The sequence below is a fragment of the Helianthus annuus genome, chromosome 6, assembly GCF_002127325.2.
Source record: "Helianthus annuus cultivar XRQ/B chromosome 6, HanXRQr2.0-SUNRISE, whole genome shotgun sequence".
In the NCBI taxonomy this organism is placed as follows: Eukaryota; Viridiplantae; Streptophyta; class Magnoliopsida; order Asterales; family Asteraceae; genus Helianthus; species Helianthus annuus.
In genome coordinates this window covers 116,578,232-116,592,296 of record NC_035438.2, presented here as the reverse complement: position 1 = coordinate 116,592,296, position 14,065 = coordinate 116,578,232, and positions in this window count along the sequence as shown.

Here is a 14,065-nt window from a genome sequence, read left to right as displayed (position 1 = left end):
CCAAAATAGACACCTAATGGATCAAAATAAAAACACATAAACCTTATATATTACTCAATTTATGACTACTATCCCCCAAAACAAAATTTTGTTAACAAATTATACTAAGTTATGCAATGGTAAACCATAAAAAGAACAAATTAATTTAGATGATTAGTGTTGTAGAAAACCCAAATCGGGAAAGTTTACCTGAATCGTTAACGAAAAAAATCAGACTCAGAATGGGTTACTCAAGCAGATATTAATCATTGGAATCAGATCTGGTATCAAACATAAGAGCGCACATGAGTTGATTAATGGAACAAAATGGTGAGGAGAAGAATATACATCAGTGAATCGAATAAAGATCAATTTCCCATAGGATCCCATTCAAGATATATAGATATAGATAAAGAACGGTGCAAGATATATAGATATGGATAAAGAACGGTGCAATATATACCTTTCCTTCAACTTCCCATAGGATCCCATTCAAGAGTTCCTTGTAGGGGAAGGAGTCTGAAAGAAGCTTATCACCTAAAATTACAAAACACAATTTGAATTAGATATGCAATTCGAGTACAAAAACAATAGTCAAAGACTCGAAGCATCCCTAAAATTACAAATAATATAGTCAAAGCATCTCATAAAAAAACATCAAGATTTCAAAGCATTCAATTAATCAAAGTGATAAAAATCATTGATTTAAGCAACTAATCACAAGACAAAAAATTCCAAAATTTTTAATTTTAATTTAAAGTAGTATTTCTCCTTTTTCTCTGTTCGTGTTCATCACAATCAACTCAAAATCTTTTCTTGATTAATATTATCAATGGAATAATGATATTAGTAAGAAATTATTCAATCCACTGCATAACAATTAAGAGATAATAATTAATAAAACAGTAAATAAAACCTAAAATCAGCTAAAAGATATAAAAAATTTACAGATTCTAACAAAAGATTAAAGCTTCAAACATCAGTCACATGACAAATAATAAAAAGGCTAAAACAAATTAACAAAACCTAAAAAAGCTAATAAAATACCATTACACAAAATAAAACTAAAAAACCAATGTTCAGATCTAAAAAACTTACATCAAACAATAACCTAATAGATTATGTAACACATAGATCTAGACGATTATAGCCAAATTAAACCTACTCAATAACCAAAAACGATAAGATTCCCAATCAATGAGCTAATAAGCCTAAATTCAAAAATACAAAATATATATGAGATTGAAAGGAAAAGATTACCAGTAATCAAATCATGATAGACCAACATGATGATGCTTCTGGAAAACGGTGGAAACAAGAGAGCATCGAATCGGATTAACATACCTGCAACTTATGTTTACGGATCTACAAAAAAATAAGAACAATGACAAACTTAGTATCAATCGAATCAGTTTGTAAAAAAAAAATCAACATTCGTATAATCGAATAACACAAAGAAACCATATTTAGCTTTGATTTGGTAGATTTACCTTTGAATTTGATCAAATCTTGATAAAACCAGGAAGATGATGAAGGATTGTAGAAGAGAGAGAACAGAGAAATTTGTAGTGTCGGTAGGTGAGATTTGCAAAAGAATAACTGAGACCTAATTTAAATGATCCAAATTAGGTAAGTGGGTGTGTTTGGAAACCCAATAATCCGACCCGCATACATACGGATCCCGCGTCCAATGTTAGGAAAATTGTGAATTTAGAATTTTATAATGGATTCCCTCCCAAACTCACAATACACCTCCACCATAAGATCCCACATCATCAAAAAGCTCCATCATCACATGCCACATGGCCTAAATCCATCTCATATATATATATATATATATATATATATATATATATATATATAGATTATTGAGACGCACGAAGAGATTGATTATAGGCACAACATTGGATGAATTAGTCGCACATCATACGGCTGGAGATCAGACGCAGAAGGGGAGCCATCTTGGACGAAGAATCATATACGGCTGCACATCAGACGCAGTGGAACCATCAGGGACGAGTTTTTGAATACCTTTTTGGAAGGTTTTGAGCCACGAAATTGTCGGGATTAAGTGGGAAGCTTGGAAGTCAAGGAATTTACGGGTTCTACCTTACGATTTCTTTTATTTTCTAGTTTCTTGTTTTAACTTTGATGAACTCTTGTTTGAGACTTTGTTTTATTATTCTTGTGACCATGTTTCTTGGCTAAATTCTTTTTACTACCTAGACTTGGGTGAATGGCTTTGCTAAAGTTTTGATTTTTATAATGGATAATTAATATTTATGGTTTGTTTATGAATTGTAGTCGACTTGATTATTGGTTAGATGTATATGCATGCTTAAAGTTGTTTGAAAATTGTTTATTGCTTCGCATGAGTCTTGGTGACGGTCTTTATCGCATAACAGAGTCGTGCTAGGTTTTAGATTTTGGTGAGTGTCTATATCACATAATAAATCTTTAATCTTTAGGGTTAATTGGCAATATACCTTAGAAGTAATATTCGGTAATCAAATAAATTAAGTGTTCTACTAATTCTCAATAGCTGAGAGGTGCGAGATTATTGTTAGGTCTAAGTCATTAAATCGCAAGATAAGAGCTTCGTTAGGAGTAAACCTTTTGACTGTTGTCTAACAAGTCTAATCGAGAACCCAATTCTATCCTCTAGGTTTATGTCCTGAGAGGGAGTGAATCTTTTAGGGTACTTTCGTAAACCTCTTAGATGTCTTGAGAGAGAGTCTAACCAACCGATATGCGTAACAGCCTCTAGGGTGCCATAAGTGTCTCTTGAGAAGGGTTGAGGGTCTTGTTCGGTATCTCGAAAGGTTTAGGATTTTAAGATCCCGGTTTCATAATAATTAATATCTTAATAAAAATTGTTACTAAAAGCAAACCAGGATTCCAGTCTAGGTAGTGTCTTCACCATCTGAGTAAAAGTCCAAAGCTAGTTCGTGTTAGTTAATTTAGTTAATTTTGTCACACCCCAACCGATGGCGGAAACATCGGGGCGCGGCACTAGGCGAACCAGATTGCTCAAGAGAATCCATAACAACTATTAATGACAATATTTAAAAGGTTCATTGTCCCATACCAACAAACAAACATTTCAAAAACAGTTATCACACAGTCACATCTCTTAAACAAAACAAGTCCGACAACCTAGATTTCTATTAGATGAGTTTTTAGACTGCCTATCTTGATTTCAGCATAACATTCCATCAAATCAACTTGCCACATACATTAAAATAAAAGTCAATACATAAAGTAAAGGTGAGTACACAAGTTTGCATAATAATAGTATAAAAAGAATTTACGCATAACCAACATGTAACACGTAACGGGTGAAAACATGTAACTATCAACAATGATATAACGTAACCACGAGACTACATTGTAGAGTATGCGTGACACATGTTCACCAAAGCGAACACGTGAAGTACAGTAATGTGATCCCTAGCAACCCCTATTCACAACAGGTGCTGAGTCCAAACTATAGTACTATCGTTGCTAGAGGCAGTCTAATGTAACATTGTATAAGCATAGTAACAAGCATTCAACAAATCACGTATAGCATGCGGGAGCGGTTAGCGTTTATGAAGTGTTTGCGTTATGTGTTGTTTTTGATATAGAACGTATGTAACACCCAAAAGTGCGTTAAACGAAAATGGGTTCGAGTATACTCACAGTGTGTGTTTATCAAGTAAACACAAGCTAGATTGGATTGAAGGGAGCGCGTTGAGTTAGCCTTTACTTAGACTCCATGTCAGTCTAAGTCTAAATAGAGTTGTAAACGTAATTAGAGAGTCTCGTGGGTTCGATAAAACAGTTAGAGTCCATGTCAGTCTAAGTCTAAATAGAGTTGTAAACGTAATTAGAGAGTCTCGTGGGTTCGATACTCGGATTTACTTAGACTATACTACATTGACCGGTACACTTGCCGGTTGTGTGGTCTAGATTAGAGAGTCTTAGTTTCATAAATTTAAAATTTAGGTGTCTAATATATGGTTAATTTAGTTTATTTTTATTTGACCACTTTTAGCACATCACTATACATTTTTATGTTTATTTTTATATACATTTTTAGTTGGTCTACTTTTTGATGTAAATTTAGTTCGGACATGAGTTAGGTAAAATATAATACGTTTTCATTCGACGGTATAAATTTAAGTTACTATACCTTTTTATGGTGCTAAGACTTGATGCAAAGCCAGTGGTAAGGGTGTCACACCCTGGCTTTGCGGAAGCGTGGTTAATTTGGTGTGACTTCTTAATACCATAGCTTAATCATAACAAAGCTATATGAAATAAAATCATGCAAGATCACCCATTCGATTACGTTTTTAAAAACCAAATACAACAACATTGTATCAACGGGAACACACCCTAACGACATAAACATTGTTCAACAACATAACAAACACAAACATAACATAAACACAGTTTAAGGACTGTGACTTGTCCAGGAAAGAGTCACATCCCCTAAACCCGGATGATCTCATAACTAGTGCAGCGGGAAAACGTGTCATACCGCGCCAGATCCTTTAATTCCCTGAAATACATGTAAGTTGAAAAATCAACAATAATGTTGAGCGAGTTCATGTGTAAGTGAGTAAATAAACCTCTGTATGTATAAAAATCCTGGTATGTAGCAAATAAGGAAAAAGAGATCACCAATGGTTTGCAAGGCCATTGATATGTGTGAAATGCAAGTAGGAAGGCTCAAACCTAGCAGACTTATGCGATGGGTACAAAGTCACCCCGAGGTCCGTTATGCTGGGCCTGGGGTTGGGCTCGCTACACCCAAGTAGATCTACCGCTCCTGCCCCTCGGTCCTACTCTGAGGATTAATGACCTCAAGTTTCCGCCTACCCATTCACATGATCTAAAGTAGTAAACCTCCTTACGCTAACCATACCATGTATAAAGTATTCGTAAATCAAGTAACATGTATTTCACCCCCGCAGTTAGAAAACTGAAAACAGTTAAGAGAAAAGGGGGACATGAACTCACAGCGGTGCGTCTCTACCAAGTATGTCTCCAAGTCAAGCAACTGTGCAACGACCTACATGTACTAACTCTATTAGACGGACGGCCGTGCCTTAGCTTTTCAGTTTTGGGAAATAGTTAGACAACTATTTCGTGTTTACATTCTGTGCATACTTGGTAATTATTTTCCTTCCCAAGGATGGGGGATTTAATACATGTGTGTTCATATATCTTTGAAATATATTATTAAGTCTCACTTAATATATATTTATTCCTAACTCAAAAATATAATTATTTTTCTCAAAAAAATATTATATTTTAACACATATGATTTTCCCAAAATAATACTTTAACAACAATACGCGTTCATAATTATTTCCTTAAAATGCGTAAGTTACGTTTTAACGATCGAGTGGTAATAATAATTACCGGTGTAACTTATATATTTATCGTGAAAGCGTTCGTATTATTTTGGATTCGTTAACGTTTGATAATATTATTTTTACCCTAAAAATAATATTTATACACTTCACAAAATAATTGACAAGTGACGTTGTGAAAAATATATTTACTAAATATATATTTATCACGTTTAATTTTGTGAAAATCCCACCTCCGATATTTGTAAATAAAGTCGTGGCGAAACTTATATTTTGAAAACATGTCGAAAAGTATTTCTAACACTTATAGTGAAAATAATTCTAAGTGTTAGGTTTTTGGAAAAATTTCGCCAGAGTTTCCTTTGTAACTGGAGGTGGCCACGCTTTCAAGCGTATCATTTTCTTTTATAAATCAAATCAACCAGTTTTCTTATTCAATCAAAACAATACTCAACACAACAAACTAGTTAATAAATATGTAAATCGCAAAGATTTCATGAACTTGTGATTTACTAAAAAATACGAAGTAAATCTCATTACTTTTAGCGGATCTTAATATAAATTAGTCCGGTTTCGTAAAAACCTTGCTTTTAAAGAAATTCTGTCTTCACAACTTCTCGTCATCTTTTACAAAAATTGTTATTTTGCCGAAACTTTGTGCTACACAAGTGTTTACACACTTGTGTGTTCTAAAAATCATTCTAGTTAACGTAAGATCCGTCTTTAGAAAACATAATTTCCTTGACACTCGGTCCTTTGAAAATACCACTTGTAGATCCGTAGATCTACTAGTTTCAATCACTATTTTGTAAGTAAAATCACTTTTACACAAGTTCATGATTCGTGTGTGGTAGAGTTTCATCTTTTAACCCTTGGTACATCCAAAACAATCTTATGTCATGATCCATGATCATGACCAACCCGGGTTAAATGATGATCCGAGCTACCACAACATAGATCGGGTCCAAATAACCACACAGAACAAATACTACAAGTTTTACACAACTTATAAGCTTTTAACCATCTTTTTAAGTGTTTTTAGTAAACTTTAATGCATCATCATGTAAGTTTACAAGTTTCAACCGTTACAAATCCTTTTAACCACTTTAAATTAGTTCGAGAAGGTGTTTTAAGCAACATACCACTAGCTCGAGGCTAGGGAAGAATCTAGACGCGAAAAGGGTGGATAAAAGCAAGAGAGTGAGGTCCTTCGCCTTCCGTTTGCACCAAGCCTCCTAATACGTGATCCTTGACTCTTGAATGATCTTGAAATGTGAAGAAGGAAATCTAAAAATGGATGGATGTATAGGGGAGTGTTCGGCCGAAGCTTATAGAGGGCAAGAGAGAGGGTTTGAGTGGTGTTGTGAAATGTGTAAGATCATATGTGCAAACTCAAGTTACTTATAGACAAAATTTGTGATTAAGATCCAATGGTTTATATGTCATATAAATACTAAACATCTTTGATTAAAATAATCAAAGAGGACAAAGTATGTCCCCTCTTGTTGCGGACGGTTTAGTGAGGGGGGGGGGGTCTAGTTCAATTCTAACCATTAGTTAGTTTAAAGTTAGGTTAATTAGGTTAGTTAAGTGCTTAACCCGGTTAGTGGTGTGTTGTGCTTTATCGCGGGTGTTAGGGTATTTAGGGACCTTAACTGGCTCAGAAAAAGACAAATAATGTTAATGGCAATATTTTTATGTTCCGGGTATAGTCCGGTTGTTCGGTTGGATAGTAATCCGTTAAAGCGCTTAACAAAGCTTTAGAGTGTCGTTAATACCATTTTTAGTGACACAACTTATTCCCGACACTTTGGAAAGTGTCTAGTAATATTTTTCTCATGTTTTGGCACTTTATTAGTTAGCTAAAAGCTGAATTGTTTATTAAAGTGCTGAGTTTTGTGCTTAGTGTCCGTTTTAGGCACATCCAGTCATTGTAACTTATCCCTAGAGACGCAGTTCTACAACCCTTGTATCCCTACACTCACTATGGGTGTAGTGAAATATTTCTGGCTCATACAGGCCTTAGAGGCAATATCTGACTGATGCTGGCTTTATCAGCATGTTCAATAGGTTATCCGTTCATAGTGCTACTGTGCTTTTGTGCATCATGTTTGTCACTAAGGTTCAGCGTGTAAATAATGTAGTGACAGTATGTAAAGTATGATGCAGGGATATGCATGTATCAACATTCAAGTAGCAGTTTGTTCACAAGTTCAAGTAAGCACAGTAATCAAGCACTAATTAATTATTAATCAAGTCGTACGGATACCTGGTTTAGTGAGGGTTGTCACATTCTCCCCCCGTTAGAAAAATTTCGTCCCGAAATTTTAAGTTCTGCTTCTAGTCGCAGGGTTCTTGGGAAATAAGTGGGGGTATTTCTCTTTCATCCGGTCCTCACGTTCCCAGGTGTATTCAGGACCACGTCTGGCATTCCAACGAACCTTGACGAGCTTGACACTGCTCCGGCGGGTCTTGTTCACTTTCCAATCCGTAACCTCAACAGGTTCTTCAACGAAGTGGAGCGTGTCGTCAACATGAATTTCGTCGGTAGGAATGTCAACGGTATCTTGCGTTGGACTCTTCCTCAAATTTGATACGTGGAACGTATCGTGAACACCATTCAATTCGGCAGGTAGATCCAACTTGTATGCTACGGACCCAATTCTTTCCAGAATTCTGAACGGGCCAATATACCGCGGATTCAACTTCCCACGCTTCCTGAAGCGTGCCACACCCTTCCAGGGTGATACCTTCAACAAAACCGTATCTCCTACCTCAAATTCCAGAGGCTTCCTTTTTCGATCCGCGTAGGCTTTCTGACGGTCACGAGCCGCACTGATGCGATCTCGGATCTGTGCAATCTTGTCTGTGGTTTCCTGGACCACATCAGGACCAACCAACTGTCTGTCACCTGCGTCAGACCAACAAAGCGGTGATCTGCACTTGCGACCATATAGAGCTTCGAATGGTGCAGCACCAATACTGGCGTGATAGCTGTTGTTGTATGAAAATTCAACCAAAAGCAAATGCTTATCCCAGCTACCGCCCAAATCCATCACACATGCTCTCAGTATGTCTTCCAAAGTCTGTATCGTCCGTTCGCTTTGCCCGTCGGTCTGCGGGTGAAACGCGGTGCTCATATTCAATTGCGAGCCAAAAGCTTCTTGGAAGGATTGCCAAATTCTTGATACGAATCTTCCGTCCCTATCAAAGATGATTGAGAGAGGTACTCCATGGCGTGTAACAATTTCTCTCATGTAAATTTCGGCTAACTTGCTCGTATTATCCTTCTCTTTGATAGGTAAGAAGTGCGCTGACTTCGTTAATCGATCCACTATTACCCAAATAGTGTCATGGCCTTTTGGCGTTCTTGGCAACTTCGTAATAAAATCCATGGAGATTTGTTCCCACTTCCACTTGGGAATTTCCGGTTGTTGCAGAAGTCCCGAGGGCTTCTGGTATTCCGCTTTCACTTTAGCGCATGTTAAACACTTGCTCACATAAACAGCAACATCGCCTTTCATCCTAGGCCACCAGCAGTAATCCTTAAGATCTTGGTACATCTTATCCGCTCCTGGGTGGATAGAGTACCGCGATTTGTGTGCCTCATCAAAAATAACCTTCCTTAAACCTCCAAACAAAGGAACCCAAATCCTTTTCTCAAAACATAACGTTCCTTCCCTGTTTGGTACCAATAGCTTCTCCATCCCACGGAGATATTCTTCTTCAAGGTTCCCTTCCTTGAGAGCTTCTTTCTACGCGGCACGAATGCGCCAGGAAAGATCGGTCTGAATTATCATTTCTAAAGCCCTAACCCTTATGGGCTTGATCCTTTCTTTTTGACTTAGGGCGTCGGCGACCACATTCGCCTTCCCTGGGTGATACTTAATCTCGCAGTCGTAATCATTCAGCAACTCAACCCATCGTCTTTGTCTCATATTCAACTCCTTCTGGTTGAATATGTGCTGTAGGCTCTTGTGATCTGTGAAGATTGTGCACTTTGTACCATAAAGGTAGTGTCTCCAGATCTTTAAAGCAAAAACCACTGCGCCGAGTTCCAAATCGTGAGTGGTATAGTTCTTTTCATGTACCTTCAGCTGGCGTGACGCGTAAGAAATAACCTTTTGGCGTTGCATCAACACGCAACCCAATCCTTGACGTGAGGCGTCACAATATACCACAAAATCATCTGTACCTTCTGGTAGTGCTAAGATTGGCGCATTGCAGAGCTTATCTTTCAATATCTGGAACGCTTCTTCCTGTTTGATTCCCCAATCAAACTTCTTATCTTTCTGCGTGAGGAGCGTCAATGGTTGAGCGATCTTTGAAAAATTCTCAATGAACCTTCGATAATAACCAGCCAAACCCAAGAATTGCCGAATCTCGGTTGGCGTCTTTGGCGTTTCCCAATCCTTAATTGCTTCGATCTTGGTGGGATCCACGTGGATTCCATCTCCATTTACCACGTGCCCAAGGAATTGTACTTCTCGTAGCCAAAACTCGCACTTAGAGAACTTGGCATACAACTGTTCCTTCTTCAGTAGCTCCAAAATAGCTCTTAGGTGCTGTTCGTGCTCAGCCTTCGTCTTTGGATAAATCAAGATATCATCGATGAACACTATCACGAACTTATCCAAGTACGGCTTGCATACTCTATTCATCAAATCCATGAACACTGCAGGTGCGTTTGTTAACCCAAACGGCATAACTAGGAACTCGTAGTGTCCATAACGAGTTCTGAAGGCTGTCTTCGGGATACTCTCCTCTTGTATCCTTAACTGATGGTATCCAGATCGAAGATCGATCTTTTAATAAAAGCTTGAACCTTGCAGTTGGTCAAACAGATCATCAATCCTTGGCAGAGGGTATCTATTCTTGATCGTCAGCTTGTTCAACTCTCTGTAGTCAATACACATACGGAAACTACCGTCCTTCTTCTTGACAAACAAAACTGGAGCTCCCCAAGGCGAGAAGTTTGGTCGGATAAATCCCTTGTCTAACAACTCCTGAAGTTGTGTCGACAGTTCTTGCATCTCAGACGGAGCAAGTCTATAGGGTGCCTTAGCCACAGGCGCGGCGCCTGGAACTAAGTCGATGTGAAACTCTACTTGTCTCTGCGGCGGCAATCCAGGTAAGTCTTCTGGGAAGACTTCTGGATATTCCCTCACGACAGGGATGTCCTCGATCTTCGGTTCTTCAGCTTTCTTATCCACAATGTGTGCCAGAAAGGCAGCACATCCCTTCTGTAAACATTTTCGCGCTTTGAGGCAGCTGATAATCCTTAACGGCGTATCACGCTTCTCTCCGTGAACCACAATTGTCTCACCATCTTCGGTTGGGATACGAATGACCTTTTCGTGACAAACTATCTCAGCCTTGTTGCCTGATAACTAATCCATTCCTACCACCACGTTGAAGCTTCCCAACTGGACTGGTAGTAGATCCAGAGCAAACTCACGCTCTCCCAATTCGATTACACAACTTCTGACAACTTCGTTGGCTTCTACCAACTTTCCATTAGCCAATTTGATTGAGTACGGAACATCTAATTTACTAGCGGCTAAACCAAGCATATTCTTAAACTTTAACGACACGAAGCTATAATCGGCGCCAGTATCAAATAAAACGGATGCATAGCGTGGGTTTACAGGGAACGTACCAGTGACAACATTGGGATCCTGGCGCGCTTCCCTTGCTTCAATATTAAACGCTCTTCCACGGGCTTGGTTCAACTCGGGGCAGTTCCTCTTGTAGTGCCCAAGATCACCACAGTTGAAGCATCCGGATCTCTGCCCATTTCCAGCTTGATTATTCCTCTGGTTACGATTCACAGCGCCCGCTTGATTAGCATTGTTAACTCGATTTCCATCACCTCCATTGTTCCCTTGTGGGCGATTTCCATTTCCGCCCCGGTTGGTGTTTCTGTTTCTGAATCCTCCCTGGCCTCTCTGGCCAGCTATGGCCCAACAAGAATCCTTCAAGTGGCCAGTCTTTCCACAAGCTTCACAAACTTTCAAACCACAACGGCCAGGATGGTGGCGCTGGCAGGTGTTACACTTGGGCTGGGTGCCCATGTATCCTTTTCCTTTCTTCCCACTACCAGTTGTAACCTGAGCTGGCGTGCTTGATTCCCCTTTCTTAACCACACCGCTAGTGCCTTGCTTGAAGTTCGAAAACTTCCGCTTGTTACCTCCTGATGACTCGACGTGAGTCTCCTTGCCAGGGTTTGCAAGTTTTTCTAGTCTAATGACTTCCGTAACGAGTGCCAAGCCCATCTTACTTGCAGCCATAGATGTTGGTGGCGTAGATGCTGTTATTAAGCTCAGGACTTGAGGTGCCAGTTCCCAAATGAAATGTCCTAATTTCCTCAATTCTGGTTCTACCAAGTATGGAACGACTCGTGCCAAATCATGAAGTCTTTGCATGAATTCCAACATTTTCGGACCTTCCATTATCAGACTCTGGAATTCACCTTCCAACCTCTGTGTTTCTGTTTGGGTGCAATACTTCTTACGCATTATTCATTTCAACTCATCCTAAGTTAATGCGTATGCTGTAGTTAGGCCCATTATTCGAACCTGAAGATTCCACCATAATCGAGCTCCATCTTGAAACAACTCAGTAACGTATGGGACTTGTTGTTCTGGCGTACAACCACTCATTCGAAAGATGGATTCCATACTTTCAATCCATTTCACAAAAGCTATGGCACCCCCAGTGCCGTCGAACTTCGGAGGCTTGTAATTGAGGAAGTGCCAGTAGGAACAACCGTTATTTTCTGAGGTGCCTCTGCTAGGTTCGGAGCGTAGGGCCTCGTGCTGTGCTATAGCTGCAGCAATTATCTTTTGAAGTTCCGCCTCTGAGGTGGGCATGCGCATTTCGCGTCTTGGTGGCATCTTCTAAAAGATGTTTCACGTAGGTTAGGTCATAGCAGGTGAAACGTTCGTATGTATTCAACAACATCAGCACATAACATCTCATGTCATAGAACAATAGATCACTGCGATTGCATTGCCACAAATCGAGACCAAAATGTAAGGTTTACAGGTACCCAACTGTATCATACAACATCAATGACTTAGTAGGGGACGACCCTAGGCATGTCGTGCGATCGCTGGACATGTTCAGGAATCTCTGGTTCGTCCATTTCAAATTCCAGGAATCCATCTCAATCTTCTGTTATTCCAGTCTTAGAACCACATTTCTCCTTAATCATTTCCTTGAGCTCGTCCCAGCTCAGTGCATAAGCAGCATCTGTACCAAGGGTCCGAATCTGAAGATCCTATCATGAGAGTGTGCCATCTAGAAATGACCCCGAGGTAAAGGTAACACTCTGTTGGGGCGAACAGTTAGTCATTCTTTGAATGGAGTCAATCTTTTCGGACCAATGAACAAATGCAATGGCGCTTCCTGTTTCGACGAAGTTCAAAGGCTTGCAGTTCAGGAACTGCTTATAGGTGCGGTCAGTTGGGGGGGGGGGGTTATTTCCAGTAGTGCCATCGCTGTGCTTAGAGCGGAGTGCTTCAAATCATGCATTTGCCTGTGAGATGCGTTTTTTTTGCAGCTCGGCTTCTATCCTTGGCAAAATACTGGTGTTTGTGTCACGCCTGGGTGGCATTCTCTTCTGCCGAAATGGCATGAAGTGGGTTAGACAACTTTCCAATTGTCTATGAGATACATAGCACCATAAGCCATCATGTACTCACCTAATTTTACACGTAAATATACTCAATGTATGGGTGGGGAAATAAATTTCTGAGCCTTCACATAGGCTTGCCAATTTGGCTTGTTGCTTGAAATAGAATGAACTCGAGGCTTCATCGCCTTGGTCATTCGTGTTCGAGTTATTTCCTGCCACATTGGTTTTCATTAGCTTGACCCGCAGAGTCCACTAGGATTTCTGTGCACTACAAGTCGTTATTACGTGGGCCCCGGTAATAATAAATTGTCTTGCACAGTTACCCCAAATTTTCTCTCGTCCAAGCAGATGATCAATCAAGGAGCAACAGCAGGTGCATCGGCATGAACAGGGTCATGCTCCAATGCGGTGTTAGGAGCAACACCTGGCTCAGGGGCCACGGCTGGCTCCGGATCAACAAACTCCATCTCAAAATCAGTTGGATCAACCATCACAGGGGGTTACAGGATCCTCCAAGGGCTGGTCTAAGTGTATGAACTCAAGGTCATGGTCTGGATCAAAACTAGATGGAAGAACAGGATCACCCTCAATACTGTGATCAAACTCAAAGCTGTGTGCAGGAACCGGTGCAGCCGATGATGCCGTATCAGGGTCGGCGTTGTGTGAATGGTGCTGCACTCCCTGTATATGCGAAAATGCGGATGTCAGAAACTCAAATGAGTCTGGGACAGGAGAATGGGCATGAGTTTCCCCTGCAGGAGCGTCCGCAAGCAGTAGGCTAATACCAACAGCAATAGGGCCTCGCCCTCGAATGGGTCCTCCTCTAGTAGATCGTTATCGTCGTCAGAAGCCACGTCGGGGGGGGGGGCATATCAACAACAGGATAAGCGGCAAGGGGCACAGGAGCAGGGATCACCGCGAGTGGCAAATTCCCAACAAGATGGCCATCAGTAGGCTCTGCTACGACTTCAGGCAGCGCAAAAGGGCTGAAAGTCGTCATTGTCTGTGCCGGTAGTATCGGAAATGTACACCTCGTGCTCCGATGAAACTATGTCGTCTGATACTATGGCCATGGGATTCGTAG